This window comes from Scylla paramamosain, chromosome 4 (assembly GCF_035594125.1).
Source record: "Scylla paramamosain isolate STU-SP2022 chromosome 4, ASM3559412v1, whole genome shotgun sequence".
Lineage (NCBI taxonomy): Eukaryota > Metazoa > Arthropoda > Malacostraca > Decapoda > Portunidae > Scylla > Scylla paramamosain.
This window is the reverse complement of record NC_087154.1, coordinates 10160047-10180219: the sequence shown is the minus strand read 5'-3', so window position 1 is coordinate 10180219 and position 20173 is coordinate 10160047. Positions and strand designations below refer to the sequence as shown.

At 40.8% G+C, this 20173-nt stretch overlaps 1 protein-coding gene and 1 long non-coding RNA gene across 15 annotated transcripts in view; one reads left to right on the top strand and one right to left on the bottom strand.

The window, feature by feature from the left end:
• Positions 1-8145: 8145 nt before the first annotated feature.
• On the top strand, positions 8146-19094 carry LOC135099715 (uncharacterized). 2 transcript variants are annotated; one of them, XR_010268305.1, is made up of 4 exons: positions 8146-8215; positions 15000-15087; positions 18157-18295; positions 18859-19094. It is a non-coding gene; the product is annotated as an uncharacterized LOC135099715 (long non-coding RNA). The 2 variants fall into 2 exon arrangements; XR_010268306.1 differs by lacking the exon at positions 8146-8215 and adding an exon at positions 8222-8472.
• Positions 18220-20173, bottom strand: part of LOC135099713 (uncharacterized) — a 208343-nt gene continuing 206389 nt past the window's right edge. For 11 of the 13 annotated variants that reach the window (XR_010268297.1, XR_010268296.1, XR_010268295.1 and 8 more), the window contains 2 exons: positions 19144-19216; positions 18220-18659 (listed from right to left, as the gene is read on the bottom strand). The gene's annotated coding sequence lies outside the window, so the exon portion shown is untranslated. Of the gene's footprint in view, positions 18660-18838; positions 19217-20173 lie in introns of all 13 variants that reach the window. The other 2 variants (XR_010268294.1, XM_064002180.1) reach the window with 2 other exon arrangements.

The window sequence follows — 20173 nt, the reverse complement described above, 5'->3', positions numbered from 1 at the left end:
ATATATATATATATATATATATATATATATATATATATATATATATATATATATATATATATATATATATATATATATATATATATATATAACTTTAAAATCGTGACATCTAAATATCCATGGAAGGAAAAGATAATTGGTTGATCGGAGAAAAAAATCGCACTAAAAAGAAACAGCAGTAGCAATAATTACCATGTCTCTAAAGGGTTGTGACGGCTTGACACATGAAGGAACAAGCAGCGGTGGTGAATGTGTTGCGGCTCACGATGGTCAGATGCCCGCGCTCGGGGGTAAGTTGCTTGATATATCACGACCATCCCGTGACGAAACCAAGGACTGAGTTGCCTATTGCTGCTTCTCTGCTGCTGACGGGAGGTGCTCTCATCATGAGGCTTTGAAGCGCGAATCCTCGTTTCCTCCACTCTTTGTCAAGGGTGACTGAGCCGAGGGTCAAGGTCTGGGAGCGCTAGGAAATTTGCATTATTTTTAATTAAGAAGGAAGTAGAAATTCTCAGTTATATTTTCTTGGTATATTTTGTTTTAGTACTATGTTTAATTGCATTTATTTTCATATTTCTGTTTCATACACTCGTGTAATCAGGAAAGAAAGAAAACTGAAAGTTAAATAGTAACCCTCAATATATATGAGTGTGTGACATTTAATTTGAATTTTGCTCATTTCAGTCTTTGCTGATGGCTTACAGCCTTCCCATACTTTTTTTTTTTTTCACTTTCTTGCCTTGAGGTTTTCATTTAGCATCGTTGTCTCATGAAGATAAGACTCCTTTTTTTTTTTTTTTTCTGTGAGCGGCACCAATACTGCAACCACATTTCTTGCCTCATCCTGTCTGGTGGGAAGGAATTTAATGTTTTTTGGTATGCCTCGGGATATCAACAGCTTTTTGTGTTCGTTTACCGAAAAAAAAAAAAAATAATAAATAAATAAATAAATAAAAAATCCACTAGTACTGCAGCACCTTGTATTCTCTACATCAAATAAACGGCGAAGTTACAAGATGTGATTCCGTCGCTCTTATCACCAACTACATAAACATCAGAAGGGAGCCGTCACAAGACGACACATTACGCGGTACAGTACGTACAAGTCTAGCCCTAAAGTTTTGAAATTGACCAGGAATTAAACTTTGTTTTTCCGTTCCCCGAGTGACGGTTAGTGCCGCATTTGAATCGTCTGTCCATGACATCTTCTGTTGCTCTCATTTTTTATTTATTTAATTATTTATTCTTTTTTTTAATAATTCTGCTTTAAGTCCATTTCTTCATCTCCCTCTTCGTCTTCCCTTTTTCTTTTGACTTTATTTTCGCAGCAGCATTAACCAGCTACTAAATTTAACCTTTCTTATCTAATCTTCTAAATTTCGTCGTTTAGATTATTTGATAGATGAATATTGGCAAAGGAAGAATAACTGTAATATCAAATTCTTAATGGTTAAGGGGGGGTCGAGGGAGGAAAGGTCCTAATTAGGAGGCTAATTAGGTGAGGTTTTGTTTATCTTTAAATGCACTTAACTATTTGGTAGTTAGAAGACTATTACGTTGCACTAAGAGGTCTTGGCGTGGCCGTTGTTCAATATTGGCCTGTATTCTGAGACGCTTTGCTCTCTCACCACGACTATTTTCAAAGGCCTGAGAGATGATCAGCCGAGTTCCTAAGAGTGTTTTCCTCATAATAATGTAAGAATCTTGTTAGCCTGTCACTAGAACCATAAAAACACTCTTAAAGATACACTCAACTTCAAGTAGAACCTTTTGAAAGTAGTGAAGGTGCAGCCAAAAGTGTTTCAGAATATGGTCCATTACGTCACGAAGTTCAGGCAAGGCACCCTTATTGTTAGTTTCGACCGACGTGGGCCAAACCTATTATTTCTGTAAAAACAAAAGATTAGTGATTTTTGGCGAGAAACGGTTTCCATATGAATTCAAAACGCATAGAAATCTAAGAAGATTATTCGTTTTGAAATTTATAGTATGTTGTTTTTCCGGAGATTTACCGATCCTCCTTCATCAGGTGTCCTCCAAACCTTATTGAAATTGTGAGATCTTAAGAGGAGGATGTTTCATGTTAGTTGTCTCTTCTCACTTTTATTACGTTATTTATTTATCAACGCGGGAAGAATCATGGCCGTGCACAACTCTGATGACAATCGTGATGACCGCCTCCCTTATCCCTTCCCGCTCCCGCCGCCACCTTCCAGCCCCACTTCTTCCCCTCGAAAGCCACCTCCTGCTAAGCCTTCACCAAAGCCTTCTTCCACTCCTTCCTCGTCCCCTTCCAAAAAGTCTAAGGTTAAATGTCCCGTGATACACAGCCGTGTTCTCAGCCTGTTGCACTGTTGCCTGCTAGCGTCCCTGACGGTGCTGTGGTGGCGCACGAGGGACCTTTGGGGCGGGGTGACGCTCGGACTGCTGCTGTTCCACTTTCTGTTGGTGCACTTTGACATTATTGTGCACAGCTACAGAACCTCTAAAGAGGGATGATTTTCTTGTCCAGCAGAGGACAAAAAAAGTAGCCATGATTAGCCCCGAAACCTCCTCCCTGTTGAAACATGTCATCATTCTTTTAGATAACTTTACTATTATACCTGGTCAAAAGTAGTAATCTAGAACATAGATCTTTTCATTGATAAACTCTGGCACTGAATTGAAATTACATTTGCATCTTAACTTTTTTTGTGACATGAATTGGTTTAAATATATAGTTAGTTAAGGTTTCTATCTTTTCTTCTCTTTCTACTCACAGCAAGATCGCAGAGTCCGCCATGATCTACGAATTCTGAAACACGATATTGTAAGTGTAAATATTCCGAATAATTTCCCACCGTTGGGAAGGTTAGCTGTGATGTGGCAACACAGGAAGACGCTTTCCTCTACGTACGGAACAATTAATTCGGCCTTATTTATTTATTTATTTATTATTATTATTATTTTTTTTCATGACAGCTCAAATTAATAGTAACATTCTGTGATATGAAAATTTCTTGCTATTGCTGCTCTCAATCAACACCACAGTTGCTGCATCTGTTAAAGAAAACGAGAACGTCAGTCAGTTTTAATAAGTTTCAACGTGCAGTTCCAGGCTGTCCCACTTTGTGTACAAGTCTACATGATATTCATTGAAAGGCTGAAGTTCCTGTCTTCCAGGCAGCCACGTCTCCAGTTTCTGAAGAGAGGAACGATCAGCTCAGGCAGTTAGAGAGCCACACAGGACACACATTTCCCTTCAGCTCAGCTATCAAAGACAGGATACCACAGGCTCAAATTAGAAATTTTTAAATTTTCTCACAAGAGATCTTCCAGTGAAAAATAGAAAAATAGCATGGCTAACGAGAGATAGCATAATGTATAATAATCCATACTGGTAATATATGATAACATAAACCGACTAGAATAAAACCAACATAATTCTAAGGCGAATGGTCAAGAAAAAGAAAATATTGCTGCAATGACAACTGGTAAAGTTAGCGAGATGGTTAATCTATTAACGTAAGCAGTAGCTTTGCTGATTATCATTTGATTGACTATTGGATTCGTGCCCACCACCTGTGGGCACATATACATGTCACGTAAATTATATCCCACGTTGTAATAAAATCATGCGACGGCAACAGTAAATAGCAGGATAACTTCCCGTGCACATTTCCACCACATGGAAAAGACGTCCTCGCTGCGGTGGGTCTCGGGCAACACTGACGAAGGTGACCACGACTTGGAGGCGTGGATGGAAAAGAAGAGAGAGAGAGAGAGAGAGAGAGAGAGAGAGAGAGAGAGAGAGAGAGAGAGAGAGAGAGAGAGAGAGAGAGAGAGAGAGAGAGAGAGAGAAGGGGGGGTTTAAATCATGGTGCGAATGTTGATGTCTCAGTGCTTTGTATACATTAATGGAAATGAGTATAAAGTTACAAGTATGGCGATATGGTGAAATCATACTGTTTTGGGTTAATAGAAGCTGCTCAGTGACGACCTGGCGGCCCAGCCACGTGTCAGTGTTGCCCGTGCAGCTATGGAGAAATGATACACACACACACACACACACACACACACACACACGTACATAACACGATAGTTAATCTTCTTAAGCAGCAGACCAGCAGTCGTCACGGAACTCCTACCATAATACCACGTCATATTTGTTTATCTTCTGGTTTTGAGGACTCTCGAGACTCAAATGCATACAGTCATTCCATTCCTTGTGTACAGGCATAATTACTAGTTCGGTTATGGTACTTCTTGTGAGAAAGGTCAATCCATAACTACTCTCAGTTAGCTACACCGGCGTTGCGTTGGGTCTGAAATGGGTCACCAGACTGTAAACACACATTCCAGCGCCTTATTTGTATGCCTCGGAGGTAAGTCAGCGCCATGAGCCAGAACATGTTATGAAATAGAGTTCAGAGAAGTAACACGACAATGAAATGTGTTGTTATGACTTGGCACGTGACAAGTAGTCAACAGGTTGCGAAACTCAGTTTTTCGAACCAAACCAAACCTGCTTGCTGGCAGAGACTCGCTCCCGCAGTAATTGAGCTGCGTGGAAAACAACGTTCGATGTTACGTGTTCTTCCCCGCTTAACTTTCGTCTGTTTAGCATTTTTTTATAATTCATACAGCACGTGTTATTGAATAAGACCCGTATTTTGAATCGCTTTGTTCTCTCTTAAGGACTGTTTTTAAAGGCCACCAACATGATCAACCAGGTTCTCATGCGTATTTTTCCATTGATGAAGCGCAGACCTTGCTAAACTTGCTAAACTTATAATACTCCTGAAAACTCCAAATAACTTTCACGATAGCCTGTTGAAAGTATCGAGATAAGTTGCTGAAGTATTTGAGAATAAGGTCCCGGGTGTTTCTGAACCATTCCGGGAGTCTGTGTTTGGGGAACAAAGCAAGCATGGTCTTTACGGAACTTGCAGACTTCAGACCAAGGGACGGATGTATAGAACCTTTTCATGATGTTACAGGTTTACGGTCATTTAGTACTGAAGCAGATGGTACTCAGGTCATATGATCCTCAATTCTGAGTCCATATGGGCCTCAAAACGTTTGGTACTGAGTCACTTGGTACTTAAACCACTTAGGCCACAAACTATCTCTCATTAGAATGAGACCTCTTAACCACAGGCTTGATGAAGATGTGGACCTACGCACACCAACCTAACGTTCAGCGACCCAGCCATCCACTCACACACCCATCTACTCAATCACATTCACCTGTTCACCTGTCTACTCACCCATCCATTCACCTACTTAACAATATCCATCTTTCCACCCACCACCTATATCTATTAGATTATCCATACAGCCTCCCACTCCCACACGCTCACTCAATCACATCCATCCATCCATCCATCTATCCACCTATCCATCCACTCACACCTACCCGCCCATCCACATCCTTAAGCTCACCCATCCATCCACCCACTCACATCTAGCCAGTCAATCACATCCATCCAGCCATCCACCCACTCACACCCACCCAACCACCCACATCCATTAGCCCATCCAACCAGCCATCCACTCACAACCCACCTACTCAACTACATCCATACATCCATTCATCCATCCACTCACTCACATCCACCCATCTATTAGTCTATCCACTTAGCAACACACGCATCCCTACCCACTCAACCACAAATAGTACATCCCCATACAGATCCACCGACCAACTTCCACCCATCCACTCACTGACTCACCCACAAAACTACATTCATGCACCTAGCCGTACACCTATCCACTCAACCACACCCATCCACCCATCCATGCTCACAACCACCACTAATCCATCACCCACCCATCTTCTGTCTACTGACCCTCCACCAGCCTACTCACTCGACCTATCTACCCCATCCACTCAGCTACACCAAAATCATCATTCATCCCACTCCAACGACTCACTCACTTACATCAGGCTCATCATCCACCCAGCCATCCATCCATCTACTCACCTATACCAAGCCCACCATCCACCCCTCATCCACACTACCAATCACCCACACCCTCCACCTACTCATCCACCCAGCGGCCCACAGACTCGCCGCACACACCGATCCACTCACACTACCAAACACTCATCTACTCAACCACACCCGACCATCCATCCACGCACTCACCCACACACATATCTATCCATTCATCCATCCATTCGTCCACGCACTCATTCATTCCCAAACCCATCCACCATTCCACTTACTCACTTATTCATTCATCCACACACACACACACACACACACACACACACACACACACACCTAAAGAAAGAAAAGCAGGTCTTGCCGAGATATTCAATGAAAAAATTCCTATCAATTATCATGGTTTATTCATCTGTCACATATTTCCTTATTAGCATTATTTTCTCCCCTTCTATTGCTGTTGCATAGATTTTAGGTGCAGATTTTAAGCTGGTACACAAAATACAATGAGTCCTGAAAATCACGCTGTAGCTTTTTGAAAAATATCCCGTGCTGACCATCACAACACCAGCACCAGTGCGTGGTTGAACAGATACCCCCGTTAAGGACCAACAGATCTGGCGCTCCCTTTGTTTGGTGGTGGACTGTCGAGGAGAGCAATATTGTGCCGGTATTATCTGATACTAAATTTTCATACAAATCCAGTGTTGTTACTATTTATTGCTTCCTTAGTGTTAGCATTTTTTTTTTTTTTCAGTAGAAATTTTGCTTATATGTTCAGACTATTACACAACAATTTTCGCCTCATTCTCTCGCTTGCAGCCTGAAGGCTCATGGAAAACAAGGTGGTATTTATAGATGCTTCCATGTGCCATGTGAGTTGTGATGTGACTTGTGAGCTGTCAGTTACATGAGAATGGCATATTGGGTCAAGGCAGCTTCAGTTATTATCTTAAATGAATAGTAAACGATTCATAAAATTGTTTGCTGAACAGTAGTCATTGACACGCTGCTCCGCCCTGAGAGGCATGGTCATCCTGTCGTGGTGGTGAGACGAAAGTTGAGGTGTTCGAGTCCTCAGCTCTGTGGCGACCATCCTGTCTTGGTAGGGTTTGATATCCCTCGGCCTGCATACCCTTTCCGAACTATATTAACCTTTCCTTTGTAAGTTTTCTACTAAGCAATTTTTTAGGGAGCACAAAATTAGCGAGATTTTTTAATATTGTCATGTCCTCCTCCCCCCCCCCGCGTCAGGTAGGCCTTCCGGAACACACCTGCAGGCTCCTTCTCTTGAGACGGAGATAACAGGTGCCTCGGCGGGACGGCAGCACTTATTACAGAGTCAGGGAAAGGGTGCAAGGGAATACTATAGTCCTTTAATGCCTTTTATTGACGGAATCCACACGTGTACAAGTTCAAGGTCACGGGGGCAGGACGGGGCGCAAGGGGAAAGGTGGACGCTACCACCGCAAACAGACTGTGGTGGTCACAGGCGACCACCACAGTCACTGTCGCTTACTACAGTCAGTGTCTCTCAGCACAGGTATACACGGGAGTCACACATGTGGAGATAAGGCACAAAAGCGAAGCAGACGGCGGGGCAAGGCGCCTGAGGTAGCTAGACGTCACGGCGTCCTCTCAGTCTCTCCTTCCTGACATGGCCGCTCAGCCTACTAGATTTAAACAGTGAAAACAAACATTTTCTGACCCTCGTAACAATATGTAGATCTTGTAGTCAGTGGCCGTCTCCAGAACTCACTAAAACGAAGAAGAGAGAAAAAGAATCCTCCTGGTAATTTTTTCTCCCTTACTTATCATACGTACTACTTACTATTATCGTGACCTTAATAGTAACTCTAAATAGTTGTGTGCTAGTTTAGATAACAAGGTTGGTGAAACAGTTAGTTATGTAGAGTTTAGCCTGTAGTGGAGAGGGAGGGCTGTGAAAGAGGGAGACTCATCAGCTCGTGAGCCCACGTGAATCAGACCAGAGTTGCCGTGAGTCGCTTCTGTAACCCAGCCATAGTTGTGACATCCTTTCATTTCATAGTCAGACTGTCTTCATTGTTCGCCAATACACTTCGTAAATTAGTGCAAGGTATGTGATTATTGAAGAAAAAGTAGGTTAAGGTTTTATGATTGATTTGTTGATTCTTTACTTTATGTTTCCGAAACGATGGAGAAGAGACAGCGAGACGGGACGAATAGGTTCGGTGTAAGGGTTCGGTTTGTGAAAGGGCGTGGGAGATTCTGCAGTGAATACGTGGACGGGCAGGAGGGAGGACGTAAGTGTGTGTGTGTGTGTGTGTGTCGCTTTCTTTTCCTCTTGTTTCAAACTTTGTCTCTTTCGCCAGGTTTCCCCTTGACTTGACTTCCTTATCTTTTCTTGCTCTTTGGTCTCTTCACTCTAATTCAGGTTGATTTTAACACTTGTTGCTGACCTTCCACTGTTCCTGTACCTGATGCATCTCCCTCCTTGCGTCAAACACGCTGACACAACCGCTATTGCTGTTCCGCTGTTGCTGCTCCTCACTACCTACTGGTGAGTCATGTGTTCTGAAGTAGGGAAAATGTGTGTGTCTATGTGTGTGAGCGCCACCTGCACTGTAAACACCGAGATAGCCTGAGTTCCCAAGTTTTCGGCTCTATTCATGTCCTGAGATCGTTTTGGGATCAAGCAAGTCACGAACTGTGTGAATAACCCCAGAATGTTGTGTTTAGTAGAAGAGTGAAAGTGCTTGTGGACTTTGCAAGCAGATTCAGATTGATTCTATGCACCAGGCACAACCCTCCAAATCTCTCCTCCCGCCCGCGCATGCGCACAAAGGTCGTGACGTCAAGACGTTTTCATAGCAACTGAGGCCTGATTGTGTTGGAAACAAACATGGCCAGGTAAATATCTGAGTTAGGAGAATGCAAAGGCATCAGCTAAAGAAAATCAACACGGACGACTTGGTCGACTGCATCTTGTCACCTCGAGGGCAATGAACCATTATACGATATTACTGCAAAGCTTACATCAGTAATGTAAAAAATAACCGAGCTGAAGACGATGTTGACATCACTTGATAGTGCACTCAACAAGAAAATTGTTGCAATGGAGGCGAAATTAGAAAACCATGGACAAGTTATCGCCGCCCACCAGCAGTTCCTAGAAGCAGTAGACAGGAAGGAGAGAGAGAGAGAGAAACTTGGTCATCCTTGGGGTACCAATACGAAACAAAACACTAGATGGCGCGGAGACAGAAGAAGCGAAGCTGGAGAGAACGATGGAACACGCAACCGTTTAAAGACAAGAACATCTACGTAAAGAAGGATGTCCACCTCATGCGTCAGAAGGGAATAGCGGAGGTTGCAGGAGGCGGAAAGAGCAGAGAAAGAACGGCCGGAAAACATTTGGTATGTCATTCGCCTTGATACACGAGAGCGTAAACTGTATAAGGATGGTGAAATAATTGATAGTTGGAATCCTTCGTTTTTCTAAATAGACCACATCAAGTGGGACAAATTAAAATAATGTTCAGATTGGTTTTATGCACCAGGCACAACCCACCAAAATCACGTTAGAAAACTATTGTATCGTACCCCTAGTTCATGACCTGGATACGTGTCAGTGATCAGGTATGGTTACAGTTACAGAGCGTTCCTGGGGTTTCGTTCGGGTTCTGTTATAATACCGTCAAGTCCTTCACAGTATTCTCATCACTCGTTTGTGGCCATTCAGGAAAGACTCGTCACAGTGCATGCGTAATCGTTTCATAATTTTTGGCGACATGAATTCAAGGTTTGGCAAAAGTGTTAGAAAAAATTACCATTTGTGCAAGAACCAAGGGAATGTGTACTCTTATCCAGAACCAAAGGACACTATTAATATTGAAAGTAATTAAAAATTACTATTTACTATCTATTGATAATAGGTTGTTGGTGTTGAGCAATCTGAAGACAGCTGATAAGCACTTGTGAGTAACAAAACATATCGTAAGCGTGATGTATGGATCTCTGAACTGGCTGTGTTGTCACATTGTTTGTTACATTGTTATTGATTTTTCTTTTATACGTCGCAGTGACCTCCCTTTTCACCATGCTTGGCGCAGAGGGGAAGACAAGACTGAATGAAAAGCCTCTTAATTACAACAAATCCGAGAGGGAAAAATGCTCGAGAAATATTCCACAATATATGTCAAACATACGAAATGATGACTTAAATGCTATGGTAAGTTGTTTATCGGATACTTTGTATACTTTTGCTAAGAACAGTGTTACTGAGGATGATGAAAATACGTGTGTAGAGAACATGGATTTACTGTAGGTTGCTAAAGCATAAGGATGATTCTAGAGTATGGAGGGCAATAAACTGGAAAGGAGACTAAGTTTGCCTGTTTTGATGTTGATCAGCACTGAGAGTTTGTTCGCCTTAGTGTTTCACTTTTCTCATCTTACCACTGGGCTTAAAGACTGCGTAGCGTTCCTTTTTGTGATGTGTCTACAACTGATGGTGTTTGGCCAATTGTTCATTGAGAAGTTTCTTCTCCTTTTCTTTCTTTTATTACAAAACAAAAGTTCTTCACAGAGTAACAAAGTTCGGCACCGAGCAATCACACAACGCACTCACGCTGCTCTCTCTCTCTCTCTCTCTCTCTGACTGTTACGGGGTAACGTCTAAATAGGTTCAGCGCCGATGCTTGACCGCTCAAATGAAGGATAGAAGTCTCTGATGCTAAAACTGTGACGTCACTAGTAATTGTCCAATAGAAATACACTTGAAATTCACTCTACGTGCTTTAAGGCGTGGTTAATGTTATCTATGACCAATGGGAATGAGTTACTTAACAAGCTGACGAGAAAGATTTTATGACTTATTTAACGAGCTTACCAGCGTTCATGCTGAAGCAGTGTTCCCCTTTGAACTGTCATGTTGACATGACTGTACTTCCTTGTACCTATTACTAATTATATTACCTATCTGCTATGTTCAAAGCATGTCTATTACAAGATTACAATGCATCAACTCATGGTGATGGCACTATACCAAGCGATGCAGTTCAGGCACTACTTTAAGGAAGTACTGAATCCTCCAAAAGATATTATCAGACGTGACTGCACTCCCTCAATTACATAATCAGATAAAAAAAAATGTTGAAGCCTGACAAGGTGTGTGATCCATATGGTATTCCTCCAGGTGTGTTCTCTCTCTTGCCAGCAGAGTGGATGGTTACCCTTGCCACACTAACATCTTTACATCTGGTGTATTCCCGCAGGCATGATTAAGAGCGAAAGTTTTTGTTATTTTAAGAAAAACCAATCCTAACAGTTGTAGAGGAATAAGTGTCACAAATTCTTTTTGGCAAATTGTATGAAATGGTATTGTATGAATGCCTGAACCAGTGGTTCAAGCCAGAGAGCAGGTGGGAGCAAAGAAAACGGGGATGTGTAGAGCATATTGTGACACTCATCACCAACAACGCAAACTTAAAGATTAAATTATTCGTAGTATTTGTTGATTTCGCTAAGGCTTATGACATTGTTCCCAGACAAAAACTGTTCATGGTACTAAAGAGGTTGGGATGTGGAGTGGTAATGCTGGCGGGGGTGGTAGCCATGTATATACAGCATCACAGTGTGATAGGATCTGCTCTATTGACATCCTCACATGGGGTTAAACAAGGTTCTGCCACTTCTTGCTTCCTGTTTATTATTTTTGTTAACGTTTTAATTAGAACTATCAAGGAGAAATGTAGACCAGATGGATTCATTGAATGGTTACTGATATTGATGTTTATGGATGATACAGTTCAACGAGTAGGGAAAGCATGAATACAAAGCTGAAATTATTGCTCGACTATTGTAATGAATATGAAATGAAGGTGAACAATGAGAAGGCCGAGTTTTTTTTTTATTATTATTATTATTAATGGTGATGGTGATTAGGAGACGTTTCATGTGGGCGAGATGTGAGATGTATAACACGTATTGTACCAGCTGTATGCATTTAGGTTCACTGTTTACATGCGACAGCTCAGTCTCTTCAGCAGTCAAGCTATACGCAAAAAAACAAGATGTGCCACGTGCTTAAGATTATGTAATTTTAAAGAAAAAAATAATCTTTGAAGATCCAACTCCTCTCGTGACTTCTGGCATCTAGCCAAAAATATCTCCAACAACTTTGCTGGTTTTTTCCCTCTTTTATTTCAACCAGATGGCACCACTGCTATCACATCTATCTCTAAAGCTGAACTCTTCGCTCAAACCTTTGCTAAAAACTCTACCTTGTTCCTCCTTCTCCTCCACCCTCTGACTACTTCATGCTACCTATTAAAATTCTTCGCAGTGATGTTTTCCATGCCCTCGCTGGCCTAAACCCTCGGAAGGCTTATGAACCTGATGGGGTCCCTCCTATTGTTCTCCAAAACTGTGCCTCCGTGCTTGCACCTTGCTTAGTCAAACTCTTTCAACTCTGTCTGTCAACATCTACCTTTCCTTCTTGCTGGAAGTTTGCCTACATTCAGCCTGTTCCTAAAAAGGGTGACCGTTTTAATCCCTCAAACTACCATCCTATTGCTTTGATTTCCTGCCCATCTAAAGTTTTTTAATCCATCCTCAACAGGAAGATAAACCTTCACAACCTTCTATCTGATCGCCAGTATGGGTTCCGTCCAGGCCGCTCTACTGGTTATCTTCTGGCTTTCCTTGGTCATCCCCTTTTTAGAGATTTTGGTGAAACTTTTGCTGTTGGCCTGGACATATCAAAAGCTTTTGATAGAGTCTGGCACATAGTTTTGATTTGCTAACTAGTCTCCAATGGCTTCTATCCTTCTTTCTGTAACTTAATCTCAAGTTTCCTTTCTGACCGTTCTAATGCTGCTGTGGTAGACGGTCACTGTTCTTCTAAATCTATTGACAGTGATGTTCCTCAAGGTTCTGTCCTGTCAGCCACTCTCTTCTTCTTATTCATAAATGACCTTCTAAACTAACCTTGTTCTATCCACTCCTGCGGTGATGATACCACACCGCATTTTTCCACGTCTTTTCATAGACGTCCAGCCCTTCAGGAAGTAAACATTTCACACAGGGAAGCCACAGTATGCCTGACTTCTGATCTTTCTAAAATTTCTGATTGGGTCAGAGCAAACTTGGTATTGTTCAATGCCTCAAAAACTCAATTCTTCCATCTATCAACTCGACACAACATTCCAGACAACTACCCCCCCCTCTTCAATAACACTCAACTGTTTCCCTCTTCTACACTGAACATCCTAGGTCTGTCCTTTTCATATTATTTGAACTGGAAACTTTACATCTTATCTCTAGCTAAAACAGCTTCTGTGAAGTTAGGTGTTCTGAGACGTCTTAGCCAGTTTTTCTCATTCCCCCAGCTGCTAACTCTGTACAAGGGACTTATCCGTCACATGTCTGGGATGGGTTCCACTCATACCGCTCTTCTAGACAGTGGAATCAAAAGCTTTTCCACTCATCAACTCCTCTCCTCTAACTGTCTTCATCCTCTCTCTCATTGCCGCAGTTTTGCATCTCTAGCTGTCTTCTACCGCTATTTTCATGCTAACTGCTCTTCTGATCTTGTTAACTGCATGCCTCCCTTCCTTCCGTGACCTCGCTGCACAAGACTTTCTTCTTTCTCTCACCCCTATTCTGTCCACTTCTCTAATGCATGACTTAACCAGTATTCTCAATCATTCAACCCTTTCTCTGTTAAACTCTGGAGCTCGCTGCCTGCTTCTGTATTTCCACCTCCCTATGACTTTAATTCCTTCAAAAAGGAGGTTTCAAGACACTTATCCTTCAATTTTTGACTACCGCTTTGGACCCTTTTCTGGGACTGGCATCTCAGTGGGCTTTTTTTTCTTTTTTTTATATTGGATTTTTGTTGCCCTTGGCCGGTGTCCCTCCTACATAAACACACACACACACACACACACACACACACACACACACACACACACACACACACACTCTCAAACACACACACACACACACACACACACACACACACACACACTCAAACACACACACTCAAACACACACACTCAAACACACACACACACACACTCAAACAAACACACACACACACACACTCAAACACACACACACACACACACACACACACACACACACACACACACACACACACACACACACACACACACACACTCTCTCTCTCAAACACAAACACACACACACACACACACACACACACACACACACACACACTCAAACACACACACACACTCAAACACACACACACACTCAAACACACACACACACACACTCAAACACACACACACACACACTCAAACACACACACACACACTCAAACACACACACACACACACACACTCAAACACACACACACACACACACACACACACACACACACACACACACACACACACATCTTACCATTCCCGGTAACAAACTCTTTATCTTTTCTACGGATTTTGTTTGCGCTTGTTCACATTTCATAATGAAACTGTAAGCTTCACGTAGGTAATCTTTTTTTATGCCTAATCTCTGACATTTCAATTAATTAGATAATCTTTTCTACATAAAGCAAACCGTTTGTATTTGTAAGTGCCTCGTAAGGTTCTCTTCTTCATATGAATTTCAGTTGTTTTGATTTTAGTGAATTTGTATTGTTTTGTACTTATATTTGAACGATTTAACAAGTTTGAGATTTTATTTGTTATTCATTCCTGAAATAACATTTACATCACCTTAAACATTCCCTGTTTTCCATATGATGTTTCTTTCAGTGTTGATCACGTACCTAGATACTGCATACGTCTTCTCATAATCGACGACTTTTTGCCTTTCTCTAAATTTCCTTCTCTGCTCTTCTTGATTTACCTTCTATCTTCACCCATCCTTTCTAATCCTGCCCTCTTGTACCTCCTGAGATTCTCCAGGTCCAAGTTTTCGTTCTGCTCTTTGACTTAATATACATCCCCTTTTCTCTCCTGTCGCGTCCTTCCCTCATTTTTTTTCACTTGAGATTTTTTCATGTCCTCTTGACGGTATTACCTTACCTTAATGATCATCCGTTTTCTTCCTCAGGAGCGCCATCCATTATGTAAAAATTGAAGACTTATCCATGTGCTGCATCAGCCACTTAACACCCGTCACTTTACCTCCACGCCTTCAGGTAAGTGTGAGCACGTGCATGTTTTGGCCCTTTAACACTAAAGTTTGAATAAATTTTGAATGACAGTTGTTCATTTCGTAGATTAAGCGAAAAGTTCAGATATATTTGCTCAATTCTTTAAAAAAAAGAAAAAAATGCTCTAATTATAGGGCAATTCTTGCGTGTTAGTAATTGTCATATGTTGAATAGTTGTATAGTTTTAAGCTTAAAAATGTCTGTCATAGATAAGATTTCATTAAAATTTATTTCTCATTTTCATAGGACACTCCTTTATTGTGTCATCTACTTTGGGATTAGAGTGTAGCACTGTACCTTACCACAAAGCCTCGCAAATACCAACAGGGATTCGTTTGTATTAGCTGTCCCACCACTTATCCCTCCCTCGAAAGTTGTTGTCCTTCTGTCACTACATTTTTGGTAATATAGTAATTAAATGCACGTGTTCATATTTGCCACTTTGATTAGATTGAAGGACATGTAAAATTTTATATTTTATCAATTTTCAAATACGTTTTAAGTTTTCGATTTTATTAATTTTTAGGTTTATTAATACAAACAATTAATACATTAACAGAATCTTTGACGACCTTTTTTATAAAACTACAATTTGTCGTCAATGTTTAATATGTTCTTACAACTTGTACTACTTGTTTGTACTACTGTCCTCAAACACAGCCTGTGTATACATATTCCCGTTTCATATCAGTCCACACGCTCGCCTTTTTTTCCATATTTTCTTTCAGTTCCAGCATCTTCCTACGTTAGTCAGGTAATCAGATTCTCTCTCTCTCTCTCTCTCTCTCTCTCTCTCTCTCTCTCTCTCTCTCTCTCTCTCTCTCTCTCTCTCTCTCATTTTATGACTATATTATTGAAGTTGTCCACATGTTAGTCTTTTCATAGCAAACTGGTGCTGGTACATAACTGAATTTTGTGGACCATTTCTTGCACTATATTTTAACATAGCACAGTTGTGTCTCATCATTGAGGTGAGGTCGAGGCGGGTGGGAAGATGGAGTTGAGGCAATGGAGAGGGCAGGGATGGGGTGATTAGGGGAAGTAAATGTTGAGTTGTATAAATATTTCATGTTAGATTACATACAGGCCAGTTAGCAAACATTCCTTATAGAACAGTAAGATCACAGAAGAATGAACCTAAGTGGATGACAGATAGGTTAACGCTAAATAGGATGGAAGAGAAGTATATATAAGAGATCAATGGCAGAGGAGGAGGATTTAAGACCTCAATATAATTAATGAATTAGAACAGTCAGGAAGTTAACGAAGAAGACTAAAAATAATTATGAATTAAAGGTAAGCTAGCCAGGCGAAGACTGACGCCAAGGGATTTATCAGCTATATAGGACGAAGAACAGAAATAATAGGTCCATTAAAGGCAGGCAACTGATGGGGAGTTAGTTCTGAGGAAGAGATCAGTAAAATTCTGAAACGGGTATTTTTTTTTTTTAAATTTTTTCACCCAGGAAAACGTGCAAGAAATACCGTATAGTGAACAGATTGTTATAGTTAGAAGAGAATGGGAAGCCGATAGATATTACCATAACAAGGAGAGAGTGAAACACGAGATAGGCTGCAAAAATTCAAATCCCCAGGACCAGACGAAATATATCCCAGAACACTTAAGGAATACAAAGAGGTTATTAGTGAACCGCTACTGTCTTCAGGAAATCGCTAGATTCAGGAGAGGTACCAGTAATGTGGAGGCAGGCGAATGTAGTACCCATCTTTAAGAAAGGAGATTAAACGTTGAGCTAATTATAGACCTGCCACCTTAACTTCAATTGTAGGTAAAATAATGGAGTCAGTAGTTACGAGGAACATTAGGGAGCATTTAGACAAGAATAACTTAATAAATCAGTCACAGCATGATTTCATGAAGGTGAAGTGAAGCCTTACTGCCTTACAAACTTCCGAGTATTTACAAAAAAAAGTTTACAAGGCAGCAGATAATAATGGGGTTAGTTATGACATCCAATACCTGGATTTTTAGTAAAGCGTTTGACAAGATACGACATCAGAGACTCTCGAGAAAGATTAGGATGGAGTTGTAATGAACAGCTCGTCCGAGTGGGGTCAAGTAATTAGTAGGGTGCCACAGTTTTAGGGCTATTGTTGTTTTTAATATACATCAATGACTTGGATAGTGGAATTAGTAGTGATGTTAGTAAATTTGCGGATGACACAAAGATGGGTAGTTTAATTCCAAGTCTGATTCGGATGCCATCGCTTTGCAGACAGATTTGGATATGATATACCAATGGACAGACAGGTTGCAAATGCAGTTTAACATTAAGGAATGCAAAGTACTTAGCGAATGTAGAAGAAACCCACATAGTAAGTACACAATAAACAACGTTTTTCGTTCAGGGAACGAAAAAGATTTAGGAGTTATAGTTAGCTCTGAACTCCGTCTAAGAAAACAAAGCAGGGGTCAGAAATATGGCAAATCGGGTATAAGAATTAATTTTTAGGGGTATTAAAATCAAAAGTCCCGAAGTTGTATTTGGCGCTGGTAAGACCTCATCTAGACTATGTTGTGCGGTTTTGGTCCCTATATTACAAGAAGGATATGGGTCTATTAGAATTAGTACAAAGGAGAATGACTAAAAGGATACAAGGGATGAGCGGTATTCCTTATAAAACGTAGGTTAAGAGGAAGCTGATAGAAGTCTTTAAGCGGTATAGGGATTATAATAAGTGGTATAGGGATTACAATAAGAGGGATGTATGCAAAATTCTCAGGATCAATAATCAAGATAGAACAGGAAATAATAGGTTCAAGCTTAAAAAAAATTAGATTTATGAAAGAGATCGGAAGGAATTGGCCCTCAAATAGAGTGGTAGATGAATGGAACAGCACAGTACTCAGGTAGTTAGTGCTGTGACATAAGGGAGTTCTAAAAGAAGATTGCAGATTTATGGATGGGGATAATAGGTGGAAAGAAGTAGGTATGTTTCACACAGGGGCTACCACGTGTAGGCCAGATGAATTTTTGCAGCTTCCCTGTTTTCTTATGTTCTTTTGTTCTTATCTTGCATTTGTCGTTGCAGATGCAGACGTGACTCGTATTGGTGACGATGTGACGAAGATGAGGGAGAAAGAGAAGAGAAGAGGAGACTTCAAAGCGTGTATTGGTCGATGTTCCGTGCAGTCTCGTCTCTTGGCTGTGAACATTCCGTCTGTCGCCTGGTGAGATACTACAGCTATTTAATTAATTACAAACACACAGCTAATTACACATACATATAAATACTACTGTCTTCTTATGCATATAAATAATTCCTGTTGTCTACTCATATGCATATCATATAATTACGGTTGCCTGCTTAGAGTAACGTAAAAGACACAATAGTAGCGAATGAACATGGGGAAGGCGAAGCAGCTCGCACCACCTCAGGTTCAGAACAAGGGTGGGACGACCTCCATGACAGGGTGAGAGGGTATTGGTATTGAAGGGGTGTGCCAGGCCGAGCCTCGCAGGTTAAGTGTGACTGGTGAAGGAAGAAGATAGCGGCGGTTGTTAACGTCTCGAGGAGAATGACAATATACTTCCCTGAAAAAAACAAGGCATGGTTATTATAACATTAACTCAGGAACTCAGGTTAGGTCAATGTGATTTATACTTGTAAAGGAGGGGGTCTGGGAATAATTCAGTGGCTTTGTGAATTATAATAGCATTTCTGTAGTTAATTATATTATGAATTTTATAGTACACCTTAAAACTAAACTAACATTTTCTTTTCGCAATGCAGGTTCCATGCGTCAATGCAACATTCTTCATCTTGGAAGAACTTCATCAATGACAGCGGAACTCGCTCTTTCATAAGAGGGTGCATCAGCTACCAATTGTCTAAGTTAATGTAACATTGTGTGTCAGACTCCTTGATTGACAGTGTAGCCGGTTAATGAATATCAGAGCTGTTAAGAGTCTGAGGGGCTCCCAAATATACAATTTCCCAAATATACAACTAAGTTATTTATTTATTTATTATTCCCCTCTCCAAAAACACACTGTACGTTTCTCCGGAGACTCTTACAGGTATTTTTAATATCTGCTTAGCCAGACACAGGATTAGAGAGGCCAGCTGGATGATGATAGATTGCACACATCTGGAAACAAAAAAGGCAACGTCAACCTGCAGAAGTGGAGATAAAAATGATGGAGATAAAATGATCCAGCATGACCATTTTTAAGAGGTAAAGAAAATAATGCAAATTGTTGCGCAAGGAAGCTATTCAAGTACAGAGAGAAGGATGAAAATAAAATATACATGTGTGTGCCATAAGATTATTTGTTACGAAATGGAAATCTGTTCAAAAGGAAATAAGACAACGTGAAGTAAGGCGCAGTAGCCACGAGTACGCGTGCTGTGGAAATAAGTCAACATTGTGTCAAATAAGATGGGAGAGTGAGAGCAATGAGAGATGGATGCGGCTTGGGAACCCATGCAAAGGGAATGAAGTATGGATTGGAAAATACAGGAATACATGAATGCGAACAAGAGGGTTTGAATTAGCAAAGGAAGGAGAGAGAGAGAGAGAGAGAGAGAGAGAGAGAGAGAGAGAGAGAGAGAGAGAGAGAGAGCGCGCACTGCATCATTCTCTTGTCTAATACAGCTGCTACCTGAAAAGTTATGTGTACTAGGAAGATCACAAGCAAAATCTCGGCAGCGTCCTGTCAGATGACAACAGTAAAGCATATTTTGAAGATACAACTCTTTATACTAAAATTTTAAGATAAAACGTAGATAGCGCTGTGCTTCATGATTCTCCTGGTCTATCAAAAGTCCTGTATGATAAAAACAAGGGAATGGAAGACCCTTTCCTCTATAATAAATATTGTAAATTTAACAAGTCTTCATTGATATTTTGAGTGAAATTAAACTAATTTCATGATACTAAAGGAGTTAAGCTCTCTGATTTGCTAACTTTCTCTGACAAAACCTAATACATTTTTTTTATGTTTTCTTTTCTTTCTTTTTAAGCAGATAAAACTGTGCGAGGTGAGTATGGTATGATGCTCAATTTCTGACCAAGACTGTACGTGCTTCAAATCTTCCTTTTTCA